Source organism: Monodelphis domestica, chromosome 8 (genome assembly GCF_027887165.1).
Source record: "Monodelphis domestica isolate mMonDom1 chromosome 8, mMonDom1.pri, whole genome shotgun sequence".
In the NCBI taxonomy this organism is placed as follows: domain Eukaryota; kingdom Metazoa; phylum Chordata; class Mammalia; order Didelphimorphia; family Didelphidae; genus Monodelphis; species Monodelphis domestica.
The window spans coordinates 192769322-192786040 of NC_077234.1; the positions used below are offsets into that span (position 1 = coordinate 192769322).

The 16719-nt window shown below is 35.6% G+C and overlaps 1 protein-coding gene across 6 annotated transcripts in view; it reads right to left on the reverse strand.

Moving 5' to 3' along the window:
* Window positions 1–16719, reverse strand: part of NCK2 (NCK adaptor protein 2) — a 195428-nt gene that overhangs the window by 72800 nt on the left and 105909 nt on the right. For 5 of the 6 annotated variants that reach the window (XM_007501189.3, XM_056807319.1, XM_007501188.3 and 2 more), the window contains one exon: window positions 13434–13622. The gene's annotated coding sequence lies outside the window, so the exon portion shown is untranslated. Of the gene's footprint in view, window positions 1–4215; window positions 4342–13433; window positions 13623–16719 lie in introns of all 6 variants that reach the window. The other variant, XM_007501187.3, reaches the window with a different exon arrangement.

A 16719-nucleotide genomic window follows, 5' to 3' on the forward strand; every position in this document is an offset into this window, starting at 1 on the left:
ACCTCCTTTACCTCTTTCTTATTTATTTTTTGATTTGATTTATCTAAATTTGATAATGGTTGGTTTAAGTCTCCCACTAGTATGGTTTTATTGTCTATTTCTTCCTTCAATTCTCCTAGTTTCTCCATTAGAAATTTGGGTGCTATATTTTTTGGTGCATACATGTTGATTAATGATATTTCCTCATTGTCTAGAGTCCCTTTTAACAAAATATAATTACCTTCCCTATCCCTTTTGATCAGGTCTATTTTTGCATTGGCTTTATCAGATATCATGATTACCACTCCTGCCTTCTTTCTATCAGTTGAGGCCCAGAAGGTCTTACTCCATCCTTTAATTCTGACCTTGCGGGTGTCAACCCGCCTCATGTGTGTTCCTTGAAGACAACATATGGTAGGGTTTTGGATTCTAATCCATTCTGCTATTCGTCTACGTTTTATGGGTGAATTCATCCCATTCACGTTCAAAGTTATGATTGTCATTTGTGGACTCCCTGGCATTTTGATTGCCTTCCCTAATTCTAACCTTTTCTTCTTCGGCTCTACCTTTTAGTCCAGTGATTTACTTTGAATCAGTCCCCTTGTCCCCTCCCTTGATGTTTCCCTTTTTAGTCCCTCCCTTTTTCTTCCCTCCCCCTCCCCCCTCTCTTTCCCTCCCTTTTTGTTCTCCCTCTCCCCCTCCCCCCTCTCTTTCCCTCCCTTTTTGTTCTCCCTCTCCCCCTACCCCCCTTGGTTTTCCCTTCTCCTTACCCTTGTTGGGTAAGATAGAATTCAAGATCCCAATGGATCTGGATGTTTTTCCCTCTCAGAGTTGATTTCCCTGAGATTGAGGTTTAAGTAAAAAAAAAAAAACCCTCTCTTCCTCTCCTTCTTATAGGAGTTTTCTTCCCCTCCCCTTCCCATGTGAATCTTTGTGTGAGAACGATTATTCTATTTGGTCTTTCTTTACCCCCTATTTATACATTACATTTTCCCCACATATTAGTATACATAGATTGATATAAATGTAGTCCTTATAGAAGAGAGTTTGAGTAAAAGAAAATAACATTTTTCCCCTTTCCTTAATATTTACCTTTTCAGGTATTCCTTGCTCTTTGATTTTCGGTATCAAACATTCCACAGAGCTCTGGTCTTTTCTTTGCAAAAAGTTGGAAGTCTTCTATTTTGTTGAATGCCCATACTTTCCCTTGGAAGTATATAGTCAGTTTTGCTGGGTAGCTGATTCTTGGTTGGAGACCCAGCTCTCTTGCCTTTCTGAAGATCATGTTCCATGCCTTACAATCATTCAGAGTAGAACTTGCAAGGTCTTGTGTGACCCTGATTGGCATTTCTTTATATCTAAATTGTCTTTTTCTGGCTTCCTGTAGGATTTTTTCTTTTGTTTGATAGCTTTGGAATTTGGAAATTACATTCCTGGGAGTTGTCTTTTGGGGGTTTAGTGTAGAAGGTGTTCTGTGAGCTCTGTCAGTGGCTGTATTGCCCCCTTGTTCTAGAATCTCTGGGCAATTTTCTTTGATTATATCTTGTATCACCATGTCCAGTTTGGTGTTTATTTCTGGCTTTTCTGGGAGTCCAATTATTCTTAAATTTTCTCTTCTCCCTCTATTTTCCAGATCTATCACCTTGTCGGTGAGATATTTTATGTTCTCTTCTAATTTCTTGGTGTTTTGGCTTTGCTTTATTAGTTCTTGCTTTAAAGCCTGGTTTTCTTTTACAGTTTGGTCAAACTGGTTTTGTAGATGCATGAATTTCTTTTGCATTATTTCCCACTTTTCCTCCCAGAGGGCTTCCATCTTTTTGGTCATTTCTGATTCAAATTCTTCATGGGTTTGTGGAGAGTTTCTATTTCCTTTGGAAGATTTTGGAGCATTTTCTTGTATATCTTCTTCTATCTGCTCTGTATTTTGTATTTTGGCTCCATAGAATGTGTCTAAAGTCGCCCCTTTCTTCTTATTTTTCTTGGTATTTTGGGGCTTCTGTGCTTCTGTGGAGTTTGCTGCCATCTCTGAATGTGGAGGATTAGCTTTTCTTATCTCTGTCTGGTGATCAGAGGCTTTAGTCCGGGGCAGATTGTCCCTTCTATGAGCTTTCCCTGGGTTAAACTGAATATGCCTCACTGGAACTGGAATGGAAGGGTCGGACCAAGAGGCCACACTCTCCCCCCGGCTCGCTTTCCGGAAGTTGCCTTCAGAATCGCTGGCCGTGAGGCTGTTTCGTCGGCCTGCAGGGGGATGGGCTGCAGCTAACCCAAGCTCTGAGGGCAAGGACTTTCACTGAGACTTGGATAGCAGGATCCAGCCCATGAGGCTGTTTTGCCCGCCCTGAGGGTTGCTGTTGTTTCGACCAGCTCTCTGCAGTGGAAGCCCCAGGCAGTAACTTTCACCGGGACTCGGGTAGAAGGCCCTGAGGGTTGTGGTTCGGAGGACTCTGCTCTCTGAGCCCGGCAGGGCTGCGGCTTCCGGGAGCCTTGGACTCTGCGCTCCTACCCCTGAGGTCCGAGTGATCTCGGGTTCTGGCTTTTGAGGGGAGCCGTACCTTTTGAACCGGGTCCAGGTCCAGGAGGAGGCTTCCCAGGGTCTGTGCTGTTGATCGTTTTGGTTTTGAATTTCGGCGCCTTAGGAGCTTTTGGTTTGAGATCGGTCGGGAAGGGTTTTCCGGAGATCTGAGCTTTAGCTTTCTCTAAGCCGCCATCTTAACCGGAAGTCTATTTTATGCTTTTAAAGAATTTTACTCTAAGAGAGGATCCATATACTTTGCCATAATGCCAAGGAGTCTTTGATACACAAAAAAGTTAAGAACATTTGAATTATGATTATGTACATTCACAACTACAATAAAAATGTTTTAATAGAATATTAAGCCTAATCCCAAAGAAGAGCTATGAGAAGGAATTCCTCGAATTTCTTTGCAGAGAGAGGGTGAAACAGGGCATATAACATCAGACTTCAGGTGATTTATTGATTAGCTTTGCTGAACCAAGCCTCCACTTTTTAAATTGTTGTTACTGCAATTCCCTTTAACATTCTTTTTATAAAAATGGCTCCCTGGAAAGGGAATGGGGTACACTAGAAAGTATAGGTGATATAAAAACAAGAGATCAATAAAAATTATTTTTAAAACTATGTGGTACATTGCTTAAAAAAAAAAAAACTCTTGTCTTCAATATTGTGTACTGGTTCTAAAGCAAAATAATGGCTAGGCAATGGGAGTTAAGTGACTTGCCCAAGACCACACAGCTAGGAAATGTCTGAGGTCATATTTGAACTCATGAAACTCATGAAACATATTTGAACTCAAGTCTCTAAGACTTGGATCTCAACTCACTGAGCCACTTAGGCATCCTCTACCCAGTGCATGTTTAGAGAGAATATTCTCATTAGTGAGAACATTATATTCTAAAGAATATAATCAAGTGAAAATTTACAAATGTTTATTAGTAATTGATAATCTGAGCTTTAAAACTGCATACTTATTTCTCCCTGTATATTCAAATTTATTTAACTAATAAACTAATCATAATAGCTAACTTTTTATAGCACTTTAAAGATCTCTCTCTCTCCCTCTCTCAGACAGACAGAAAGACAGACAGACACACACACACACACACACACACACACACACACACAAACACAAGATCCTCTTAACTCTTCTGCCAGAAATGAATCTATATTTAAGCCCTAGTATCAATTTTTTTTCATTTCCATTTAAATTATTAAAGTCAGTGGAGAGGCAGGATATCATGCTTAGAAGTTCACATGGCTTTTTAAAGAATACTTCATTTTTCATACTGAGAGACATTACATGAAGGGAGGAAGAAATTTATTAATGTAACAGCACCAATTTTCACCTCAGCAAACATTTAACTATGAAAACAATTTTCTAACCTAAATTTTCATTCCACTTTCAGATCAGTATATTATGCTAGAATTACTGTACCTTCTTTTCATACTGAGATTCTGACTCAGGTATAAATTACCTATTCAAATTCCATGAATGAGATTGGGTGATTCAATAATTTTCTTGATTATATACCTGTTCTTTTGGAACATCAGTCCATGTGTGTACACACACACATGCATGTCCCCAGTAAAACAATATATTGGGGGGGGTAATTCTACATAGTGGGGAGGTTTAAAAAATTTAGTGCCAGTATACTTTTCTTTAGAAGTAAGTTTTTTCCCTTTCAATTTTAATGTTATGTTTAACAAATTCTTACCTGTCTTGGCATATGCTTGTCTCATGTAAATAAAGTATTTTTATACTAATCAAGATGAAGATTCTCTATGCCACTTTCTCAATTATCCACTTGGCATATGTTAAAGGAACTGCATATGTGTATGATCTATTATCAGGAAAAAATACAGCATTATTAATTGTTTTTTAGGCTTTCCAAGAATCCATTAAGCTAGAGTAAAAAAATACTTTAATGCTTTCTCATCAATGCCTCAAAATATTTTTTTTGGGTGGGAACGATTGCTTCACTATATATATAAATAGAGAATTTAAAATTTAATGAAATCAATAAACGTTTAGCAAATGTCTTCCATCCATAAAACACTGTGGTTGGTATTATAGAGGATAGATAATAAGAATAAATAGAATTCCTGTCTCTCAAAAACAAGTTTACCTTTTAAGGAGTAAAATGAAAAAAAATGTCTTTTCTCTCTTTTTTAGTTTTTTTAAATAAAAAATTTAGAAGGATATTTTTCCAAATTAACTACCCTTCATTATTTTACTAAAATGGCTAGTGTATATTTTAGCCAGAAGAGAATGCTGAGGATAGTAGAGTAACAAAATCAATGAATTAAGGAAGCTACTTACTGGTTTCCTTTCTATAATTTGTTTCTACTTAATTTTAATGAAAAATCTTTGGAAATAACTGTATGTACCTCATAGATCAAATGACATTTGCTTTATACTTTTTCTGGGGAGACCAGGAAAATTTATTTTACTTATCAAAGAATGTGATTTCCTCATCCCATCCTCTTTTTCTGCAGGAAACACCATTAAAAGTATATGTATTTGATAGGTGTACGAAAATATTTATAGCTGTGCTCTTTGTGGTGGAAAAAAAATGGAAAATATGGGGATGCCCTTCAATTGAGGAATCACTGAACAAATTGTGGTATGTGTTGGTGATGGAATACTACTGTACTGGAACAAACTCCAGGAATTGATGCAGAGCAAAAGGAGCAGAATCAGAAGAACATTGTACATAGAGCCTGATACATTATGACACAATGGAATGTAATAGACTTTTCTACCAACAGCAATTCAATGACCCATGACAATTTTGAGGAATTTAAGAGAAAGAACGCTATCCACATTCAGAGGAAGAACTGTGGGAGTAGAAACAGAGAAGAAAAACATTTGCTTGATCACATGGTTCAATGAGGATATGACTGGCGATATAGACTCTAAACAATCTCTCTAGTACAAATATTTTTTTTTTAAAAAGGATATGTATTTGAGTACACATTCGCCAGTATCAAAGATTTCTGAATTGCAAATTATACTTTACATTTTTCTTAGCTATTAATTACACAAATAATTGATCAGCATGGCCAATTAACTGAACCAGGACCTGAATGACCCAAGAATTCCTTCTAAAAGATGAGTAATCATCTAGTCTTTACTGAAAAACTTTGGTAAAGGGAGAACCTCTTCTTTGCCCAAAACACTTCATTCCTCTTTTAGATAATCCGTCTCCATTGGAAACTTTTGCTTAATCAAACTTCAATCTGTCTTTCTGAAATTTCCACCTATTTCTAATTCTGTCTTCTTGGCCAAGGAGAGCAAGTGTGTTGTTTGCTGTTCAGTCACATCCAATTCTTTGTGACCCTAATTTGGGGCTTTCTTGGCAAAGGTACCAGAATGGTTTGTCATTTCTCCCCCAGCTCAAGAAACTGAGGTAAACAAGGTTAAATGACTTGGACCAGAGTCACACAGATACTAAGTGTCTGATGCTGGATTTGAATTCATGAAGATGAGTCTTCCCTTCCAACCCCAGTGCCCTATTCATAGTGTCACCTAGTGACCCTGCAGAATAAGTCTAATCCTCTTCAATTTGATAGCACATTAAAGATCTGAAGATAATCATCAAAGGTCTCCATTAAAAGTCTCTCCTCTAGACAAAACATATGCCATTCAATTAACTGACACAAGCTTTAGGTACTTCACCATCAAGGCTGCCTTCCTCTGAATGTTCTATAGTTTTTCAAGTTTCCTTCTGAAAAAAAAATGTGAAAGAAATATAAATTTCATCCCTCCAGTACCTAGGACAGTGGGATTACCATCTCCCTAAAAATCTTCAACAACATATTTCTTTTATTGGAACACAAGATTATATTAACATTGTAAGTTGCTTTATCATAAGGCTAATTCCTTTTTAAGCTTAATCTCCAAATCTTTGCCAGATAAACTGCAATCATAACCTATAACCCTTTGTATTTATGAAACTGAAGTACAAACCTATTAAATTTCATCTTATTAGATCCAAACCATAATTTTGCTTTTCAACCCCTTTTAGGCTCTGTCATTCAGTACGTTAACTATTCCTCCCAGTTTTGTGTCATCTTCAAACTTGATAAGCATATTATTTATGCCTTTATTTATACCACTGGTAATGTTTGATGCCAAGCACTGATCATTTTAGTCTTCTATTTGGAGATATTCTGGTCCCTTCCCCTAACCTTATCGTCCCCCTAAAACATCCAGATTTGGGTGGGAGTAAGAAAGGAAGATCCATCACCACCAGGCATAACCTAACTCCTTCCTCCCCTGGGGTAATTGACTGCTCACCAGGCTTGGATTAGATGAAAGTCAGCAAGTTCATTCCTTCCAATAAGATTGAAGGTCCTCCATACTGGCTCTTTATTATCCCAATTCCTAGTCATTCAATGAATATTCTTTTAATATCGTATTCTAGAATTTCTCTAGGAATCAAAATTAAGCTCCTAGGATTCTGCCAGTGTCCAATCCAACTATCAGAGCCTGCTCTGGTATCAGTAGAAAGAGCAAAGGGCTAAGATTTGAGATGCCCGTATTTCTAATCTTATTCTTTTTACTAGCTTTGGCAAATCTCGATGTATTTTACTAGAATTTATAAATTTACTACTCTGAGATTCCTGGCAGCCGAGGTAAAAAGAGAAACAAATTAGGCACTTCACTTGCCTCTCTTGAGGCTCAATTTCACTTCTAAAACAGGAATGCTACCCACCCTAAACTACCTTGGGGGGTTGTTAGATGTATAGCAGAGAAGATGAGATAACGGATACTGAAGTGGCTTAGAAAAAAAATGTAAGTCCTCTACATGTTAGATGTTGTTTTATTTTAAAATTATTCTTGAACCCAGTTAGTCGAATGGAATTTTATAGCGTTTAGATTAGAATACATTTCTCATCTGACTACTCCAATCTGAGCCCAATCAAAGGTTTAGGGGTTTAAGAATAATTTCCCAACTGTTTGTCTCTAAGGGAGTCTATTTCATTGGTGTCTGCTATCAATTTGTCTAATTAACAATTCATGAAGTTAGAGACAAACATGGCTTTTCCACTCTATATTGTCTCAACCGATTCTTGATTCACTGATCACTTAAACTTGTATCATGCTTGACTCATTACTTGGGGATTTCCTTCCTAGTTTCTTTCTTAATAATTAATAGCAGGGTCAGCTGGGTGGCTCAGTGGACTGAGAGCCAGGCCTAGAGATGGGAGGGCCCAGGTTCAAAACTGGCCTCAGACACTCCCCAGCTGTGTGACCCTGGGCAAGTCACTTAACCCCCCCATTGCCTAGCCCTTCTAGGACTTCTCTCTTCTGCCTTGGAACTAATACACAGTATTGATTCTAAGACAGAAGGTTAAGGGTTTATTAAAAAAAATAGCAAACCACACATATTAATAATAGTACTTTAAAATATACAAAGAATCTCAAGAATTTAACACAAAGTAGATACCTAATAAAAGTTGAATTAAAAAAATAAAATAAAATATACAAAGTACTTTCATCCTAATATCCCTGTGAACTAGGCAGTTAAAGATAACAAGTACTGTTATGATACTCATTTTGTAGGAGGAAACTAAGATCCTCTTTGGTTAAATAAGCTCCCACAACAGGCTTAGATGAGTGTTAGACCTATGGATCAAGTTCAGGCTTTCTGATTCTAGACCAGTGATTTTTTTCACTGACCTATAATTCCTTAGTTATCAATTAAACCAGGACTATTTTTATTTTTTGTGGCAAGTTGCTATAACATCAGAGGAAACAAATCCAATTGTGTCTCTACATAATAGTCAAAGCAGCAGAAACTGGGCAAGAAGCTTTAATACAAGAGTTATCCTTAGCTCCCCTACAAGGAGGAAGCACAGTGACTGGTCCTTCTAGACCACAGTAGCTATAATATAGAGGCATAAATGCTTGGAAGAATTTTCCAAATGAGAAAACAAATCTTCTCATCCCCAGGACTAGTGATACCTAATGTGGATTAGGATTCCCTAGAAGTTTCCAAAGGCCACAAAGCACTAAGGACATTGGGCATCAGAAGCATTTTTAAAGTATTAGAGTGCTAGTTTTGATGCTGTTTTTAATTGTTTTTTAGGTGAAATATATAGTGGGCTTACGATAAATGCTTACTAATTGATTATTAAGAGGCAAGCTGGTTCTCTTTACTGGTAGAAATAGAATTGTAAAGTGTTTTGAAAATGAACGGGTTACATAAATAATGCTTAACTTTCCTTTTCTCTCCCTCAGTGGGATAACATTTCATTAAATAAAGTTCTTGTTATTTCCAGAGTAGAATGGGAAATTATGACATGATGGTAACTAACTTTTATGACCTAGATAAAAATATTAAAAACTGAAATGTTATTCATGAAATGAAATTCTAATTTACTTTTCTCTCAGCCCACAAAATTCAAGTTGATACATAATCTCTCTTGAAATATTTATTAGAATCATTTTATCCCCCCAGGATCCAGTACTTATCAAGTGAAACATTATTTACATCATGAAAATACAATGCTAGATAACTAATAGTATGCTTCATATAATTATTATTATATTACCATGTAATAAAATTCTTAATCCTTAATCCTAATAAAATTCTTAAAATTATGATGTGATACCAACTGGTCAAAGGATATGAACAGTTTTCCAAATTAAAATGACAAACTATCAACAACCACATTAGAAGTCACTAATAAAAGAAATACAAAGTAAAACAATTCTAAGATTTGACCTCACACCAAAAAAGAAAAAGAAAAGAAAAGAAAAGCAAACATTCAATGTTGAGGGAAAGGAGGAAAACAGTCTAATAAAAATACTATTTGCTGTGAAACTGTAAATTAATCCAGTGATTCAAAAAAAGCATTTGAAATTTTATGAGAAATGCGCCTGAAACATTCCTAAGTTTTGATGAATCCCAAGAAGGTCAAAGATGGGGGTAGGAAGTTCTATAAATCCCCAAATACTCATAGCCATTCTTGTGGTAGGCTAAGAATTTTAGGTGAAAGTAGATGCTAATCGATTGGGATAATGGCTGAAAAAATCTGTGGTTTATCAATGTAGTAGGATGTTATTATACAATTAGAAAGGATGAATATAAGAAAATTCTGAGAAACATGGAATGATTGTATAAAATGATGCCAAGTAGAGGAAACAGAACCAAGTAACAACCACCATGTAAATAAAAAAGTAATTAAAAAGAAGAGAAGATTTGATATGGTGGAACAGCAGAGGATAGTCTGTCTTTTGTTTCTACATGTCACCAATAAAACTTAAAAGTTATACTTTTTAAAATACCTTAAAGAAAAATGATAGATATGAATTGGGGAAAAGGTAGGAAGTCTTGTTTTAACTAATACAGAGTGGAGTGAAAAGAACCAGGAAAACAATATATACAATGACTACAGTAACATAAAATGAACAGAATAGTAGAAGAAAGCTAAAAGGATCAACTGTAAAGGTCTGGAAAAGAGATAACAAATATACTATGAGTATAGAATAGTGCACATGCTGCCATCAGATGTAACTAACGTATTCACTGATTTTGCTTAATTGTTTTAGTTAGCAAGTCCTTCATCTCAGATATTCCCCACAGCTATTACTCTGAGGTTCCGAAGTTCCCTTTACTGTTGTTTGTCTTTCATTGTGAAAAGAACCAATGACATCACGGGGTGATGTCTTGACTTGTGTATAAATTGGATTTAGGTGAGACAAAGTTGTACAATGTTGTCTGCCTCACTCTTCCAGAGTCATTGAAAGTCTACTGAAAGACAAAAGTCAGGACGTCTAACAATGGCCCTGGATGCTATGGTTCTTGGCGTCTTCAAGATTTGACCAAGTTCTAAGCTCTCCACAGCACTCGTGCTCAGCTGTCTTCACATATCCCTAACTTGCCAATGGGTTTATCCTTCATTAGTTACCCTCAACCTGGGTTAGCCCAACTGCTTGAGGGAGTTCACCAGGACATGTACTGGTATTCAAGGAGGACTAGCACCTTTGGTACGAAAACTTGTCAAGTCCTTTTTAGGGCTGCTCATCCACCTTTGGTTTCCATTTGGCACTCAACTCTCACTAGTAGCTCCAAGAAGTTGGTCCCATTCCTATGCAGCTCCCAAGGATCCACTGAGGTGCTTTCCCTGAACAATGAGCGAGTGGCTCTTAGCAAATGCATTTACAGCATAGTTAAAACGGCTACAGAAACTTTCCTCTACACAGGCCAAGGACACTCTCCCACAAGCTCAAATAGTAGAGGGAGCCCAAACTCAAAGAAAGTGAGGTAAACATGTAGAGAAACACCCGAGGCCAAGGCAACTTACAACTCCTCAAATAAATGCACTTAAAGTCTTTTCTCTTTTCTTTAAGAAAAGTCCAACTCTATTGCTAGAGCTAGCTGACTACTAAGTCCAAAGTTGACTCTTTTCCCTGTTGCCAAGGATCATGTTACTTGAAGCTGCTTCCTCCTTCTGTCATTGCTTTTCTGAGTTTATTTCTATTTGGAATGTGTGTCTCTGCAACCTTATTTATTCTCTAAATCCTCTGGAAATGATCCTCCATTTGCTGAACAGAGAACCTCCTTTGGAGTGCACAGCTCAGTGTTTTGGCTAAGGGAGAAGAAAGAAAAACTCTCCTTTGAAATCCTCTCTCCACAACACATACACTGCTATCCTCAATGCTGGGGTCTCTTCTACAACTGCCTTGAAATAGCAAATTGCCTTATGTAATTACCCAGAGACATGGTCATCTTTCATCAACAAATGAGGTTATCCCTTCTAATTCAACATATTCACATTTGATAAAGGTATCACTGGGTATTAATATATTTAACAGCTCCTTCTTTGTGACTAGAACCATTGAGCAGAGGGGAGGAGCCCATATTTATTATTTTTTGTTATGAAGGAGAATTCATTGAGCAGTGGAAGTGAAGGGAGGATGTTATTTAGAAATAATTGTGCTACAAAAATAAGTCATCAACAAAAATCACTAAAACCTATAAATTGATAATTAAAACAATAATTTAACAATTATGAAATCTCTCTACAAATATATTATTAATATTTCAACTTTAGTTAATGGTTTATAGATCATTTATCCTAGGGGAGAAGGGGAAAGAAAAATCTTTGGTTTAACTGACAAACTGAGTGAACTGGAGAAAAGCCCTTTATTTGCTGTGAGGCTGTGTTCCTGGCAACACTAGTTTATTTAAGTGTAGGACTCAATAAATAGAAACCTCCCTAAATAAAAAGTCATTCCATCAATACTAAAAAGAGCCTTGCCTAAGTCGAGATAGGACACATAGATGAAATGACATAATTCCAAAGTTTACATTGCAATGAGGGGACACAATACACATAGATATAAATGAGAGGGGCAGGAGAGAGATTCAAACAAAATGTTCTAGGAAATTCCATTAGCTTGGGAGGAGTCAGGAGAGATTTTAGGAAGAATGTGCTAACTTAGCATAACGGTCAAATTAGAGGCTGAAAAATATCAGCAGAATGTGCTAACTGTCAAAAAGGTATCATCACAAATAATACCAGAGAGGAAAGTAAAAAAATAAAACAGACAAATAAACAAAAAAAAATTCCTACCCTTTGTATAAAATCTGTGATGGCATCTCTGGTTCTCATATATCTGAATAAAGACATAATGGAGTCTGAGAAAATCTGGACCAAGGGAAATTAAAATGCTTAAAGGGGCAGAGGGACTTCTATAAAGATAGAAAAAAATATGTTTTTCGGTTTAGAGAGAAGAAATTAAAAGGAAGTAAAGAGTTCATCTGAGGAAATAGAGAAGGTAGAGAATTCTTTCACTAAAATTAGGAATTGAAATAGGGACATATATTTTCTATTTAAATAAACAGAAGTAATATTTGACACTGAGGGTTAAAAGGTAGGCAACTTTTTAGCTCCCCTCCCCAAAAAGGATAATAGCATGAGAATATTAACTAGTCAAAATACTATTAGAATATTAGCTAGTTGAGAACAGGTTCATTGGAGATATATTCATAATGTTTCTAGAAGAAGCTAGGAATAAATATGCCATCCACAAATTTACCAGAAAGATCATCATTGGTATAAATCACTGTGGCATTTCTAATGTTCCAATACAAATGTTCAATAATCCATTCAACTTTCACTAAATTCAGCTGCCAGTTAATAGTGAAAATGTAAATGCAACACATTAATAAGTTAATGCTTTTAGTCTAGAAAATAATATTTATGAAATAATTTAAAGAAAAAAAACAGTTTCTTTAACCCACAAAAAAGGAATTCTGACCATACAGATCAGACCTCTCAATAATTGATTCCAAGGGACTACCCATATTCTTTTGTTTTACATAAATATGAATCACATCTAGTATTACTTGATAGATTAATAATAGGTGCTTACTACTAGATACAGAATAAAAGAACTAAGTCAGTCACTGGCTAAGGCTAATAAAACTTTTTGTTAGAGATATCTCTCACAATGTTTATTAACAAAGTATGCTCAATAAGCTTCAGAAGCCATGGGCCACACTCAGTTCACAACCTAAATAATGTTGAAACATGGTGTCACCACATTAGTGGACAAAGAAAAAAATGTGATAAGAACATTGGCTCTATTTACTATGTAAGAAAATATGATCATTTAAATATCAAACTGTCACTTAAATATAAAAGAAATTAAAACTTAATGGTATTTGCAATGAGAAGACAAACCTCTGTCATTTCTCCTACTTTAACATATGAAAAGAAACAAGGTAAACAAGAAAAATAACCACATGTTTAAACTAAGCCCTTTGTAAGGTTAAACCTGCATTAACTCAAGAGCTAAGACTCTGAATTGTTATATATTTATAGTCTAAAAGCCTCACAATGAAAAAGTAGAAAATCATCTTATTTCAATACCTTAACAAGATCCATTTAAGTTTTTTAGTATAATTTGACTTACCTTTGGCACCCAGTTACAAGACGTGACTGATAAAATGAGGTACTACTCTTTAACAAAACTATCAGAAGATGATGTTTCAGAAGTTATAAAGCTGTACAATTGTCTTCAGTTTTCTCCTCTAGCAGAAAATTTCACAGATGCTTTCAATCCAGAATATTTGTATAATTTATTATAATAGCAGCACAAAATCTATTTAAAAGAGAAGGAAGGAAAAAAAATTAAACAGGTATTTGGTGGTATTCCAGTGGTTATTCTACCTAGTTTAATGACTGAATTTAACCTCCTTCCCCTCTCAAACAAAAGGTAACAACTACCACCTTATATGATAGTTTTAGATTCCATTCTAATTTTCCTACTTTTCAGCTGCAATCTAACTGATATACTTATTGTGGCATAAGTGTAACTTCCTTTTCAAATTTCAAATTTTAAAAATTATATCACTGGAAAAAATGCTCTAGTGCATGATCCCAAGGTGGAAAGGCTTAAAATCCTGATACTTAAATTATCAGTCAATTGAAGATATTTAAAAAGTCAATCAATTGAAATTATTAATAAGTACCTTCTACATACAAAGAATAAAACAATTTCAACTCATGATGTGCTTGCATTATAATGGGAAAGAGAAGTACATAAAATATACAGCATAGAATTCATATACATAAAACAAATAGTTAAATACAAAGTATTTAGGGAAGAGAGGAAAATACAAAGTATATAAGAAAGAGAGTCTCTGAGATAGAGGTAAAGTCTTTTTGGACAGCCCTTTGAAGGCCCTGAGAAAGAAGATGGAGGGCCATGTGAGGAAGAGGGAAGGACATTGTGCCAGAATTGCAGAGAGAAGGATAGTTATAATGAAGATAAAAACATAGGTTGGACCTAAGTGGGGAAGAATTTTTAAAGGGCAAAGAGAGAAGTTAATATTTTATCCTAGAGATAAGATAGCTAGCCACTAGAGCTAACTGAATAAGAGTGATACTAGATCTGTGGTCACTTTGGCAGCTGATAGGAGGATGCACTGGAGTAATGAAAAATTTAAGATAAAGTTACCAATTGAGATGATGTTATAATAATGTAAGCAAGAGGTGCTGCAGGCCTGAATTAAGATGGTAGCTATATAAGCAGAGAGAGAAGATTATATAAGAAAATAATTGTAAAGGTAAGAATTGACATTTAGATTAGATATGTGGAGGAAGAGAGAGTGAGTAGTTTGACAGTTGGTGATGTAGGACCAGAACTCAAGGATGGACTGATCCTCCATATACTAGATCTAAGGGTCACATACAAGAAACCAGAGTTAAAGACATGAGAGCTAATGAAGTTGCCAAGAAAGAAGGTATTTAAAAAAAAATAAAAATGTTACATCTTCTGTTTTAGAATCAATACCTGGCAGAAGAGCTGTTAAGGGCTAGTTAATGGGAGTGAAGTGACTTGCCCAGGATCACAAAGCTAGGAAGTGTCAAAGGTCACATTTGAACCCAGGACCTCCCATCTTTGTAATTGGTTCTCAATCTACTGAGACCCCTAGCTGTCCCTCAAGAAAGAAGATAAAGAGTTTTGGTATGTACCTACATCAGGATGGTGTAATAAGTAAATAAACTAGCAAAGGAGCTAGCGACAAACAATGAGCAGGCATGTAGAACTAGGAGAAAATACTGTCATAAAAAAGATATAAATTAAGAGTGTTTCCTGAAGGAAAGGCTGGTCAACAGCTTCAAGTGCAGCGGTGGTCATGAAGGATAAAACATGAGAAAAGAACAGTGAAGAGACTTGCAATCACTGGAATAAGGAGTTTCAGGTGGGTGATGAGGTCACAAACTAGACTGCAAAGGGTTGAGGGATGAAAGGAAAATGAAAGAGTGGAGGCAATGAATGCAGACAACTTCATTCTAGAAGTCTGGTTGAAAAAGGGAGAGCAAAGTACTGTAAAAGTTTAAAGGAATTGTAGGGTCTAGAGAAGGGGTTTGGTTTGTTTGTTGTTTTTTTTTTTAAAGATGAGGGAAGACTTGAGAATGTTTGACCTGGAAGTAAATAGTGGTCATCCCAGGGCTAAACTAGCTAAATTTGGATGGGCTTATGATCAAAAGGTTAACCAATTAATCAATAAACATTTATTAAATGCCTATTATGTGTTAAGCATTATGTTAAGTGTTGGATATACAAAGAGACACAAAAGAAAGTCCCTGAACTCAAAGAGCTCATAATCTAATGAGGGAAACAACATAAAATAAATATATGCAAAGCAAGCTATGTGCAGTATAACTAGGAAATAACAAACAGAGAAGACAGTAGTAAGGGGATTGAGAAAGATTTCCGATAGAAAGTGGAATTTTAATTCAAACTTAAAGGAAGCCATCAGGTGATAAATCTTTTTATTCAAAGCAACTTACTGCCTAAACTACTCAGGAAGGGAAGTTTTACAATTCGTGCTGGCAAAACTGTCTGTAGAGATGAAATTACAAAATCTAGAAGCATTAAAATATATTTCTACTGATTTCTCTCCACTCCTCCCAATCCCCCCCACCCCCAAATCCCAGCTCTCAGCATTCATAAAGTAAAGCGGTTAGTAATTTAGTGAGAAAGCCTACAGAAAGAAGAAATGCCAAGCTCATAGTCCTATTTGAAACACATTTATGGTACTTACTGAGAGACCCTGGTTAAGACATTCTATGGAAAAGCAGCTACTATTAGAAGATAATTTGGAGATAACATTTCAGAAATACAATGAAGTCCAATAAAGATAATCTAATCTGACAAAGGTTAATATGTATCCCTTTGCTAAATATACAAATATTATATTCTATATTGTATTCAGTATACCTGAGTAAATATTTTAGTCTTTTATTACTTTAGAGGGGACTCTGAAGCACACTAGGGGCTTAGAGTTCACTGATGTTTTTAATTATATCCCTTACCCAGAAGGTATCCTGATAGTTCAGTAAAATCAATTAATTCATTACTACCTTAATTACAACCCAAAGTGCTAATGCTAACACAGAAGTATATAGCTCTATTCTAGTCAGAGAGAAAAAAAATTCAAATAATAATTTAATCAAATTTATTTTTACAAAACAAGCATGAGCTAATTCGATAAAAGAGCTTATTGGATTTTTTTCAAAGAACATTTTCCAATGGTGATCTTTCTTTTCCAACTGTGCACAGCAGTAGCTCCAGAGAAATCATTCAGGAAAAATAATGATCCAACAATGGAAGCACTTTAAGTGTTAAATATGAATAAAAATTCTGACAAAGCCATTTCAAATTGCTCAGTTAAATGTTAACAATGAAA